Genomic DNA, 11,119 nt, shown 5'->3' with positions numbered 1-11,119 from the left:
GCAGTCAGCTGATGGCGGCTCGGCCTTTCTAGTCTTAACTCTCTCCTGAGACTTGGCTGAACAAAAGCCTCCATCACTCTGACTTTGTATTAGTCAAGCTGTCATTAAACTTCTCAAACTGATTCAGAGCCCAACGGTCAGATTTAGCTCCTGTAGCGCTCCGTATAAATCCACATCCAGGTCTTTATTTCTTAAACTCCGGTTCCAAACCCCAAAATGGCTCCTGCTAGTTCTTCTTCTGTTGCGTCCCAGATGACAACAGCTGTGTTTACATGCGTAGAGAATCCACTTCTTAACCCGGTTCACCCGGGTTTAGGTCGATGCATGTAAATGTCATAACTGGGTTTTAATAGGCTGGTAAGCTCGGACTCTGATTGGACGAACCTTTTCATATTTTTTGCTGCTGGCGGACCGTTCTGTCTGTGAACAGGAAGTTTATTCATAGAAGAAGGAATAATCGATCGCATCGGATCAAAGGTTCGTGTGAACACCTCGACCCGGAGGAGACTTTAACTGGAGTGCGGACAATATCCGGCAGCTGCTTTGCCTTCTGGGAGTTTGACGACCTTCAGCCTGAGGTCGTAAGCTGATGCTCGTATTTATGGAGGCAAGGCAATCTTTCAGGCGGGATCAGGTTTGCACAGAAACTTTCCTCACTAGTCGGGAGTGTAAACGGAGGCCAAAGGTCTTACATGTCCTCCACCTGTGTGAGGTTGTGAGGCTCTTCTAGTTGACAGCAGGTGTGCGTGCCTCACAGGTACGTCACAGGTACGTTTACACGCAAGAACCGGAGAGACGGAGCAGGAGTCTGTCTGTTCTCCGGCTTCTGATCGCTCTGGTTAACATCATCAGATAAAAGCCTTCACATGAGTTTCAACAGTCAGAGTATTCCTTAATGGGGTTTAGATGGTATTATTAGCATTGTAAAGTGGAACTATTAGCATGTAAACGTACTGATTAAGAACAGGACACGTGGATCCTGGTCTAGCCGGACTCTCGGCCCAAACTGCTGCTGCAGGGTTTCCTGTCCCTGCTGTGTGGAACCAAACCTTTAAACGGTTTAACCTTAAAAACTGGAATACAGACATGCTGCGTTTCCTCACCACTACAGCGCAGAGCAACATCAGTTTAGTGTGTGTGTGTGTACAGTACACACTAGGGCTGCACCAATGTATCTGCAGACAGTATCGGCTGATATCGGCTTTAAAAAGCAATATCAGTATTGGTCCGATATTATTTTGACTGTCGATATTGTGGAATTTGCATTTTTGCGACCTTTTTTTTCTAGGAGTGTCTCACTTAATACAACTGTCAAATTAGCAGCAGAATAAAACTAAAACACTTAATTATCTTAAGATAGGATATCGGTATCAGCCTCAAAAACCCATATCGGTGCGTCCCAACACACACACACACACACACACACACACACACACACACTTTGAGTTTTCTGCCAAACATAACGGTGCTAAACCTACATTAGCTTACCAGTCCTAGATAGAAGTGAAATGCATTCCAGTGAAAAACTGTTCACATGCTCTGCTGCTCACTTATCAGACACACTGTGATGTCGATGATATCTATAATATCTTTACAGCTGAACTCGTTGATTTTATTTTACGAGGGCTTCCAAGCAGACGATCGCACAAAGCTCACATTCCAGGCCTTTGGGAAGTGTGTGTGTGTGTGTGTGTGTGAGAGTGTGTGAGAGAGTGATTGATTTATCCACTACTAACAAAGCGTAGAGTGTCATGAATATGGAGGTAAAGATCTGACTATCAGACTGTTTTGACCCAATAACCCAATAACTGACTGTTGTCTTTCACCATGAGATTTGTCTGGCTTTTCCAGGTGTGTGTGTGTGTGTGTGTGTGTGTGTTGGACAGAGAGATCAGAGGAGTTGAGGAGGAGAAGGGAGCGCTGAGTGTTCATCATGTATTCAGACTCTTCCAGCTTATTTCAAAGTATTTGAAGCCTCATCACTTTGTTTAATTTCTTCTTCTCTGGTTGAAAGTTTTTCCGGTTCGTTTCCAGAAACCTCCTTTTGATCCATGGTGACGACTAATGGAACCACAAAAATTTTATCAAACCCCATTCGACTTAGATATTAGTAAGCAAGATTAAAAATACTAAGGCAGTTGTAATTATGACTGGTTTCTTCTGGAACTTTAAACCAGTACGAATCTGCTTTATCACATTTTTACAAGTCTAGAAAGTGTCATATCGGAGCAAATTGCCTTCTACAGGGTTCCTACCGGTCTGGAAATGTATGGTGAAGGAATTTGGTAAATTCCAGGTCTGGAAAAGTCTGGAAATTGCACAAAAAAGTTTACAGAAAAGATATCGTACTGTCTCAATATACATACAGATGCAGTTTGTTGTTTTAGAGTTTCAGAGACTGAACAGCAACCAGCAGCTTCATATCAGCTAATTAAGGTTGTGGAAAAAAAAAAAATCAGGTGGAAAAAGTCTGGAGTTTTGTCACTGAAACTGTGCAGGAACCTGCTGCTGTTTAATAATAATAATAATAATAATTAATAATAGTAATCCAGTGTTTTACACCTCTCCCAGTGAAACTAATCCAGTTTGAAGAGGACTTTAGTTTTTCTCTAGCTGATGCTCGCCTGCAGACAAGATAGATAGATAGTATTTCTTGAAAGCAGCCAAATGCCAATCCAGTACCTGAGTCTGACTTCAGATGCCTTTTGAACCAAGCTGGTCCTGCTGGTCCTGCTGGTCCTGCTGGTCCTGCTGGTCCTGCCGGTCCTGCCGGTCCTGCCGGTCCTGCCGGTCCTGCCGGTCCTGCTGGTCCTCGGTCTGTCTGTGCAGCAGCAGCTGATCCAGGGCAGGTTTCCCTTCAGATATTCCAGCAACAGGAAAACTTCCACCCTCACGGCTCCTGCAGCGCTGCCGGACCGGAGCTGTGATGAATTCGCTGTCTGAAGGAGGCAGACTGCGTTTTATCCTCAGGAAGAATTAGCTGAGCCTAGCAAAGTGTCTTAATACAACAGATCTATTTAACGTGAGCGCAAGTCTGGAAAAGTAAACGCCGAACTACTTGAAGTTGGGAATGTTTTGGTAAACCTGCTCTCGGTTCCACCTCACAGCCGTCTGACATCATGAGCTGACGGTGTGACATCATGAGCTGACGGTGTGACATCATGAGCTGACGGTGTGACATCATGAGCTGACAGTGTGACATCACTGCTGTCATGTGAAAACCTCAGACAGAAGTCCTGCTTTTCACTCTTCATGCTTGCTGAACCTTTTGGAAGTGGAATTGTTTAGAAAAAATCCACGTTCTGCTCTGGGTTCAGCTGTCAGAAGTGTGATGGGGAGCTGTGGGAACCAGCTGGTTGAAACCTGAGTTTAGTTTACATTATTATTACATTATGCAGACAGATGCCAAACTAATTGCTGACGAATGGGAGTAGAAATGCAGGATAAACGGAGCCTTGGACGGTGACTCCCGCTGTACAGAGAGAGGTTTCATGGCTGCTTGGGTCATGAAACTGAACTGGTAGATAACTGGTAACTGATAACTGGTAACTGACCACATGAACTTTGAACCCAGTGAAAGAACGGGACAGAAACCCCCGGACTGGAGTCTCGATGTTTTCATCTGGCAGCAGCGACCTGTCTGTCTGGATCCAGCTCACTCTGTCAGGTGGAGCTGACCGACCGGCTGCTTTTAGAACAGAACTTTATATATTATTATTAAGACTAACAATAATAACAATGCCTGTGAATTTTTTTTAACATAATTGAAATTGTAATAATTGTTAAATAACTAAAGTATTTCTATCATTTTTAGTATCTTAACAATTGTAAAGTCCCCATGTTAAAGGGCTATATGAATCACCGCTCAGGTTAAAGTTTCACAATAAAAGTTGACATTTGAAGTTAAATTCCTCCTGATCATGACTTTTTATTCAGTGTGTGTGTGTGTGTGTGTGGGGGGGGGGTGTATCTGATATATCTTTAGAAATGGATAATCTAATGTTTTGTTATGTTAAAAAAAATAAAATTCTTGTGCTTAGATAAAAATGTCGTCTGAAACTGACCAATCAGACCACAGTCAGGTTGTTACGGAGGCAACCAATTATCTTATGTTTGGGGCAGAAAGGGGGCGGGGCCTCTAGTACTGCCAGCCAATCAGAGTTTCTTAGACTCAAGGCAGTGATGTAAAGTTTTTAGGAGAGCAAATTTTACCCTTTTGTTTTGTATTTATTTCAGTCTGCCAGCTGATAGTTGAAATTGGAGCGACTGCTTTAAATTTTGAATTATTGCCATTTAATAATAACCACCACCACAACCACTACCACAATTAAATAAAATAAATAATTAAAAAAAGAAGAGGAATAAAAGGTAATAGAGACACACAGATGCAACTAGAAAACAAAAAACAGAATTTTACATAAGTGTGTGACGAACCACATGAATGCCCAGACAATACAAGTTGTCCCCTAAAGAGACTAATTAATAACTAAGTAAAAAAACAAGTAATAACATGAGAAACACAATTACAAAATGCAAAATAAAATGGAGACACCAGTATAAGGAGCAATTCACTTCAGCTTTATCTTTGTCACCTAAAATTTTAGACCTTGGAAAGCAGTTGGCCAAGGTTGACGCACTGTTTACTGTCACAACAGCCTGGGTTTGGTATGCACACACACTCTCACACACACACACACACACACACTAGAAGCACTGGCGGTGTATTTCCAGAGAAAGGAGGCGGTGGTATTCTGGATGTGTGTCAGGTTAGAGACTATTAATATCTGCAGCTGAGGCTGACAGTCTAACCAGCAGCGCCTGGATAATATTTATTATTAGTAAGACGCTGCGTCATGATGGGTCAGTTATGTTACTACAGTCAGTTCAGGAAGCTTTTTCTCTCTAAAGACGTTTTTTTTAATGAATATCTCCTGGAATGAGTTTAAAATTGTCTGCATCTGGTGGGGAATTAATAATGTCGAGCCATTTGTATATTTAAGTACTTCCTGTGAGATATTAAGTATTCCTTGGTTGGAAACAGCACATATTAACATACCAGGTCCTGAGACAGTAACGTACAGTGGAAACACTTTGGATTCACTTCTGTTGCGGGTTGATTTGATCATTTCCGACCAGAAGCACTTGAACTCGGGTCAGGTTGTGTTTTTACGCCTCGCAAACTCTGACGCTGGACTTTACGAGGAGACCTTGAAAGCAGCAGCAGCCTGAGTAAGTGACTGGAGTCTTGTCGCCTGTTTTCAGAGAGACTAAAGGCTGACTGGTCTGCACTTGCCTGGTTAATGTGTGTAAAGATATGAAATATGAGCAGTTTAGTGGATTATTTGTCTGCATGTGAACAGAGAGGGAGATAGAGAGGCTGTAAGAGTATAAATAACCCAACATGCAACAGTCCGGTGAAACTCGACCGTCCCTCTGAGTCTTCTTTAAGAGGCGTGCAGGCTGTGTGTTTATATATCCAAATTCAATATATCTCAGTACAACATGTGACAGTACGTATCGTGGGACAGAAAAATGAATCGTGATATTATCTCCGTTTTATTCCACAGTTCTTCTTCTGTTTGTTTTAAACACGCATCACGACCTCTGCAGCAGAGGATTGAGAACGCCGGCTGTGGAAAAGCTTTCCCTCTCCTTTCTCGACCACCTTTCCTCTCCTCTTATTCCCTTCTTTTCTCTCCCCTCCCTCCTTCGTCTCCTCTCTCCTCTCCTGCCCCCCTCCTGTCCTCTCTTCTCTTCCTTCCCCCCTTCTCCATTCTGTCTCTCCCTCTTTACTTTCTCCCTTCCCTCCCTCCTCCCTCCTCCTCCCCTTCCTCTTTCCTCTTTCTTCCATCCTCTCCTCCCTCTCTCTTCCCTTCTTTTCTCTCCCCTCCCTCTTTCGTCTCCTCTCCACTCTCCCTCTCCCCATCTTCTCTCTTTTCTCCCATCTCCTTCCCCATTTTATTAACCTCCTCCTCCCCACCTTCATTCCTCCCCCTCCTCTTTCCTCTCCTCTTCTTCCTCTCCTCCCTCTACAGCTGTATTACCAGTTTAGCTCCTTGCTGCTGAACTTGACTTATGTACACACACACACACACACACACACACACACACTGCTGACATTTCTCCTCTCTCTCTCTCTTCTCACACACTACCACAGGATTCCCACTGGCCTTCAAAACCCTTGAAAATTTAGAAATAGAAAAATAAAATAAGGTCTTGAAAGTTTTGGAAAATGGATGGATGGCCTTGAAAGCGCTTCCGGGTTTGATTTTCCAACAAAACAGCATGTGAAACCAACAGCGTTTAGCAGACGACTTGGAAGTCCCGGGTGTCGGACTTTCCCAGCAGCACATGAACGCAGCATGATAGTTCTGGGTAAAAACGGATAATTGTCTAATGGCGGAAATTGCAGATCCAGATCAGCACCAAAATCTGATCAGCTGATCCTTCGGCCCAAAGCGATCTGTCCACCAGATTTCTGAATTTAAATAATTCTGACCAATGAGTGCTTGAATTTCACCAAACAACACCTTGAAAGTCATTGAATTTGAGTTTTATCTTATGACTGTTTATCAGAAAAAATATTGCCAAAACAGTAAGCAAACTACACGGGTGTCTATACAGGTACAGCAGACACACTTTTAAAAAACTGTTTAATTAAACACTTTTAATCACTATACGACTTTAACTATAAACTGAACAGTGCTTTACTTCTGCCAAGGAGGTTTGTTTGTTTTATTCTGTCTGTTTTTCAGCAGGATCTCTGAAAACCTGTGAACAGATTTCCATGAAATTCGGTGGACAGATCAACTGATTGGTACAACCGATCAGATTTTGGTGGAGATCTGGATCTGGGACTTCCACCATTAGACGATTATTGTGTTTTAGCCGTAACTCTGAAACTAACAGAGACAAAGCCTGGATTCCAGATCCTGAGGTGATGTTTGCAGGGTCAGGAAATCAATTTAACTCAAAATTGGAAGTGACAGGAATAATCTGTTCTCTGTTTTCGGTTCTTTGTTTTTCCCTTCGAGTGTCATTTTCTGTTTTAAAACGGTTTTGTAATGAAGATGCTGCTTTCACCTGAGTTTCTCTCCTATGGAAAATAAAGAACAGCTTGACTTGTAATATCTCTCTCTCTCTCTCTCTCTCTCTCTCTCTCTCTCTCTCTCTCTCTCTCTCTCTCTTTCTCTCTCTCTTTCTCTCTCTCTCTCTGACTGCCCTCCACAACTTTAACTCTGCTCTCGTCTGTAGGCTGAGGGCAGACCCAACCAAACCAAACCCCCCCGTAAATCATTTCCCCTCCCACTCTCTCTCTCCAGTCCCTCCTCTCTCTCTCTCTCTCTCTCTCTCTCTGAATACCACAGGCCTCTCGCCCCTCGCTCCAGATTTAGCCCTCAGCCTCTCCCAGACTCTCACACCCAGTTGTCCGAGGCGACAGGAACGACCGGGCCGGTCTGCAGAAACTCCCCTCTCTCTTCCTTCTTCACCTCCAGTTCTCTCTTTCCTTCTCTCTTTCCTCCTGTCTTGCACTCTTCCTTCCCTTCTTCTCTGGATGTGGTAGCAGAACCTTCTAGATGTCCGTGTTGCACAGCGGGTCTGGTGCGTTGTGGTCTTGGTTTTGATGCCCGGAGCCTCGCCCGGTGGTCTGGTCCAGGACAGGCCGGCCTCCTGCTCCTCCTCCCCGGCCATGGAGCCTCAGGCAGAGGTAAGACGCCCGGCCGACTCCCCCGGTCTGTCCGCCCCTGCTGGAGGTCTGGAGGTTTGTTTGTGTTGATGAAGAAGTGGTAACCAAGCAGTGAGTGTGTGTCGGTGTGTGTTGGAGCGTGGCTTTGTAACTGATAAGCTGCAAAGAAACTAAATTGCCCCCTTGGTCCAAAGCCTATTTCTAAGCAAGAGGCACTTGAGCTGCCTAATTAATTACTTAGCAAACATTTCTGTCTTCACATAACACATGGGTGGTATCAATATGAACTCCTTATTTCAAAGCATTAAGGAGTTAAATCTGTTTTTCTCCATTAATATGCAAATTTAAAAAAATATAATAAAATTCTTACAATACAATACAAATTTGACAGTAAATGTAGTTCCAGCAAGTGTGGATTGAATTACTGTCAGCTTCAATAATATACTATCACAACTTTGATTATTGACATACAACTCGATCCTCTCTGGGCCCTCTGCTTGGATGGGCGGGAATGTGGTGGTGCAGTGCCTAAAGTGTGTGTGTGTGTGTGTGTGTGTGTGTGCACAAGCTGAGTCTATCTTGGTAGCTGATAAGCTGGTGAGCTATGAGAGGTGTGACAGTACGTTTGAAATAACTTCAGTGAGTCTTGGCATCAATCTTAAATGACAAATCCCATGGTGGTTTTTGGTGGTTTTTCTTATTAATATAGAGGTTATATAAGATTATGTATAGGTTGGATGGGCTGTGTATGATTTATTGGAGTTATAGTCATATTCCCTTAGGGTTATATGACGGTGGGAGAACTCTGTACTCTTTTTACCTGACAAAGATCCACATCAGATGGAAGCGCTCTTAGTAAAAGCTGCAAAGCCTCTATTCCCCCGTAACTCACCCAGACCAGCTGCTCACCTTGATGTACGTACCTCTCTATCACTCAAACAACCACCGCCATGAGGTAAACACTACACAACATTCAGGTTAATTAAAAAGTCGTGGTCACAGGGAATGTAACCTTACCTCACCTCAGTCGCTCTGGGTCTATCGTGTTTGGTTTTAAGCTTCGACACCCTGTGGTCAAGTTTGACTGAAACGGTGTAAAGTGACTCGACTTGGTCCATTACCGTCTGAAACTTAACACCACGGTGGAGACATTATACACCAGGGACCTTCAGCTTCGTCTTCTAATCCAACTGACAACACACTCAAAATACTTTCATCACCAAGCACACTAAATGTCAGTAAGTTGACATGGTGACGGTGCAGAAACTTGATCCTGACGAGGACACCGGTTTCCAAACATCGGCCTTTTAACACATAGAAGTATTTGCAATGAGGCCATGAATGCCCAGGGACTTCTTAGTATAAAGACATATGGACTACTTAGAGATTAAAGGGTAACTTTGGTATTTTTCAACCCTATTTTCCCATCTGTTTGTGTCTAAGTGACTAAAGGGGACAAAAAAGGGGACAGGGCAAATCACACCGTCAATGTACGTCCACTAAAAGTTCTTGTTTTACTGACAGGCTCAGATTGTTATTATAAGTGTCTGTCTGTTTTTCTTTACCTTTCGCTTGATCCGGTCTGTGTGTAACTTCCTGCAACAACTCAACTCTCGCGAGACTTGAGCGAGACTTGGTTACACACAGACCGGATCAAGCGAAAGGTAAAGAAAAACGTTTCATTTCTCTGTAGGGTCCTTTCCATAATGTTGTCAGACACTTATAATAACAATCTGAGCCTGTCAGTAAAACAAGAACTTTTAGTGGACGTACATTGACGGTGAGATTTGCCCCGTCGGATTACATCGCAGCTCGTTTCGCGGCTGCCGGCTGAAGCGATCTCGCTCAATACTGGACCAATTTCAAAAATTGTTGTCCCCTTTAGTCACTTAGACACAAAAAGATGGGAAAATAGCGTCCAGGTTGAAAAATACCAAAGTTACCCTTTAACAGGACACGCTGACACTCACGGTACAGGGACAACAGGACTTCATATGTAGTGCAAAGTGTTAATGCAGATAAATATGTGGCTCGACAGCAAAGTCCTCCTGGATTGCTGAGCCCCAGTCACCCTGAAGAGAAACCTCATTTTGGGCGTTTGTATCCGCGATCTCATTCTTTTTGTCTCTACCCATAGTGCGTGGCCATCAGGTGAGGATCGGAACAAGGATCAACCGGTAAATCGAGAGCTTTGTTTCGTGGCTCAGTTCTCTCTCTCTCTCTCTCTCAGCGGTCAATCACACAATCCTTCTTACCTTCACTGGTCAATAAGACCTGAGATACCTGAACTCCTCCACTTGGAGTAGCTGCTCCTCCCTCACCTGTATGGAACAAACCACCTTTTTTCAGGAGAGAACCACGGTCTCAGACGAGGTGCTGATCCTCGTCCTGACCACCTGACGCTGCAAACCGCTCCAGCGCACATGGAGGATCACAGTTCGATGAACCCAGATGGACCACATCTGCAAACAGCAGAGATCCTCCCTAATGCTGTTGAACCGGACTCTCTCCGGACCTCAGCTGTGCCTTGATATCCTGTCTGTGAATATCTCAAACAGGAGAGGGGACAGGCGGCATCCTTGTCAGATTCTGATGCCCGCTTTGAACAAGCTTGGCTTAAAGCCAAGAATGTGAACACAGCTCTCGAGTACAAGGACCAAATGGCTCACAGCAGCAGCCCCGGCCCCCGTACTCCCACAGCACTTGCCATAGGATACCTAAGGGAACATGACTGTAAGCCTTTTCCATATCCACAAAACACATGTAGACAGGATTAGCAAACTCCCTGTTGTCTGCAAGAGGGGGAAAAATGGTCCACATTGTTTCTCTTGAATCTGAGGTCCAACACTGGACCGGAGGCTCCTCTCCAGCACCTTGGCATAAGCTTTCGCAGGGAGGCTGAGCAGTGTGACTCCTTGACAGTTGGAACAAACCCTCTGGTCCCATTTTCTGAAAATGGGGATCACAAACCCTGTCTGCCAGTCTAAGTGCACTGTTCCCAAATTCCATGTGACATTGAGGAGGCGTGTCAACCACGACAGCCCAGAAATATCAAGAGTCTTCAGCATTTCAGGATGAATCTTATCTACTTCCATTGCCTCTAAGGGCCGTTGTAACAACCCCAGTGACCTCTGTCATGGAAATGGTCGCCCCCCTCTTCACCCAAGTGTCCAGAACATTTGTCCTCAGATCTGATGAAGCAATTACAAAGTTGATCAGTGACCTTTGGCCCAATGTCCCTATTCCAACTGAGGTTCTCTTACTATTTGTTAAGCCGCTCATAGGTGGCAGCATTGACAACATTGCTCTCAGGGCCACTGAGGCTCACAGACCCCTCCACCATGATAAGGTTTCGATTCCAGAATGGAATAGACAGCAGACTGTTCATGTCAGCTATATCTAGACAGTAGACTGTTCATATAGACTATAAAC

The sequence above is a fragment of the Centroberyx gerrardi genome, chromosome 10 (genome assembly GCF_048128805.1).
Source record: "Centroberyx gerrardi isolate f3 chromosome 10, fCenGer3.hap1.cur.20231027, whole genome shotgun sequence".
NCBI classification, from domain to species: domain Eukaryota; kingdom Metazoa; phylum Chordata; class Actinopteri; order Beryciformes; family Berycidae; genus Centroberyx; species Centroberyx gerrardi.
The sequence above is the reverse complement of the archived record's forward strand: the minus strand, read 5'-3'. Positions refer to the sequence as shown.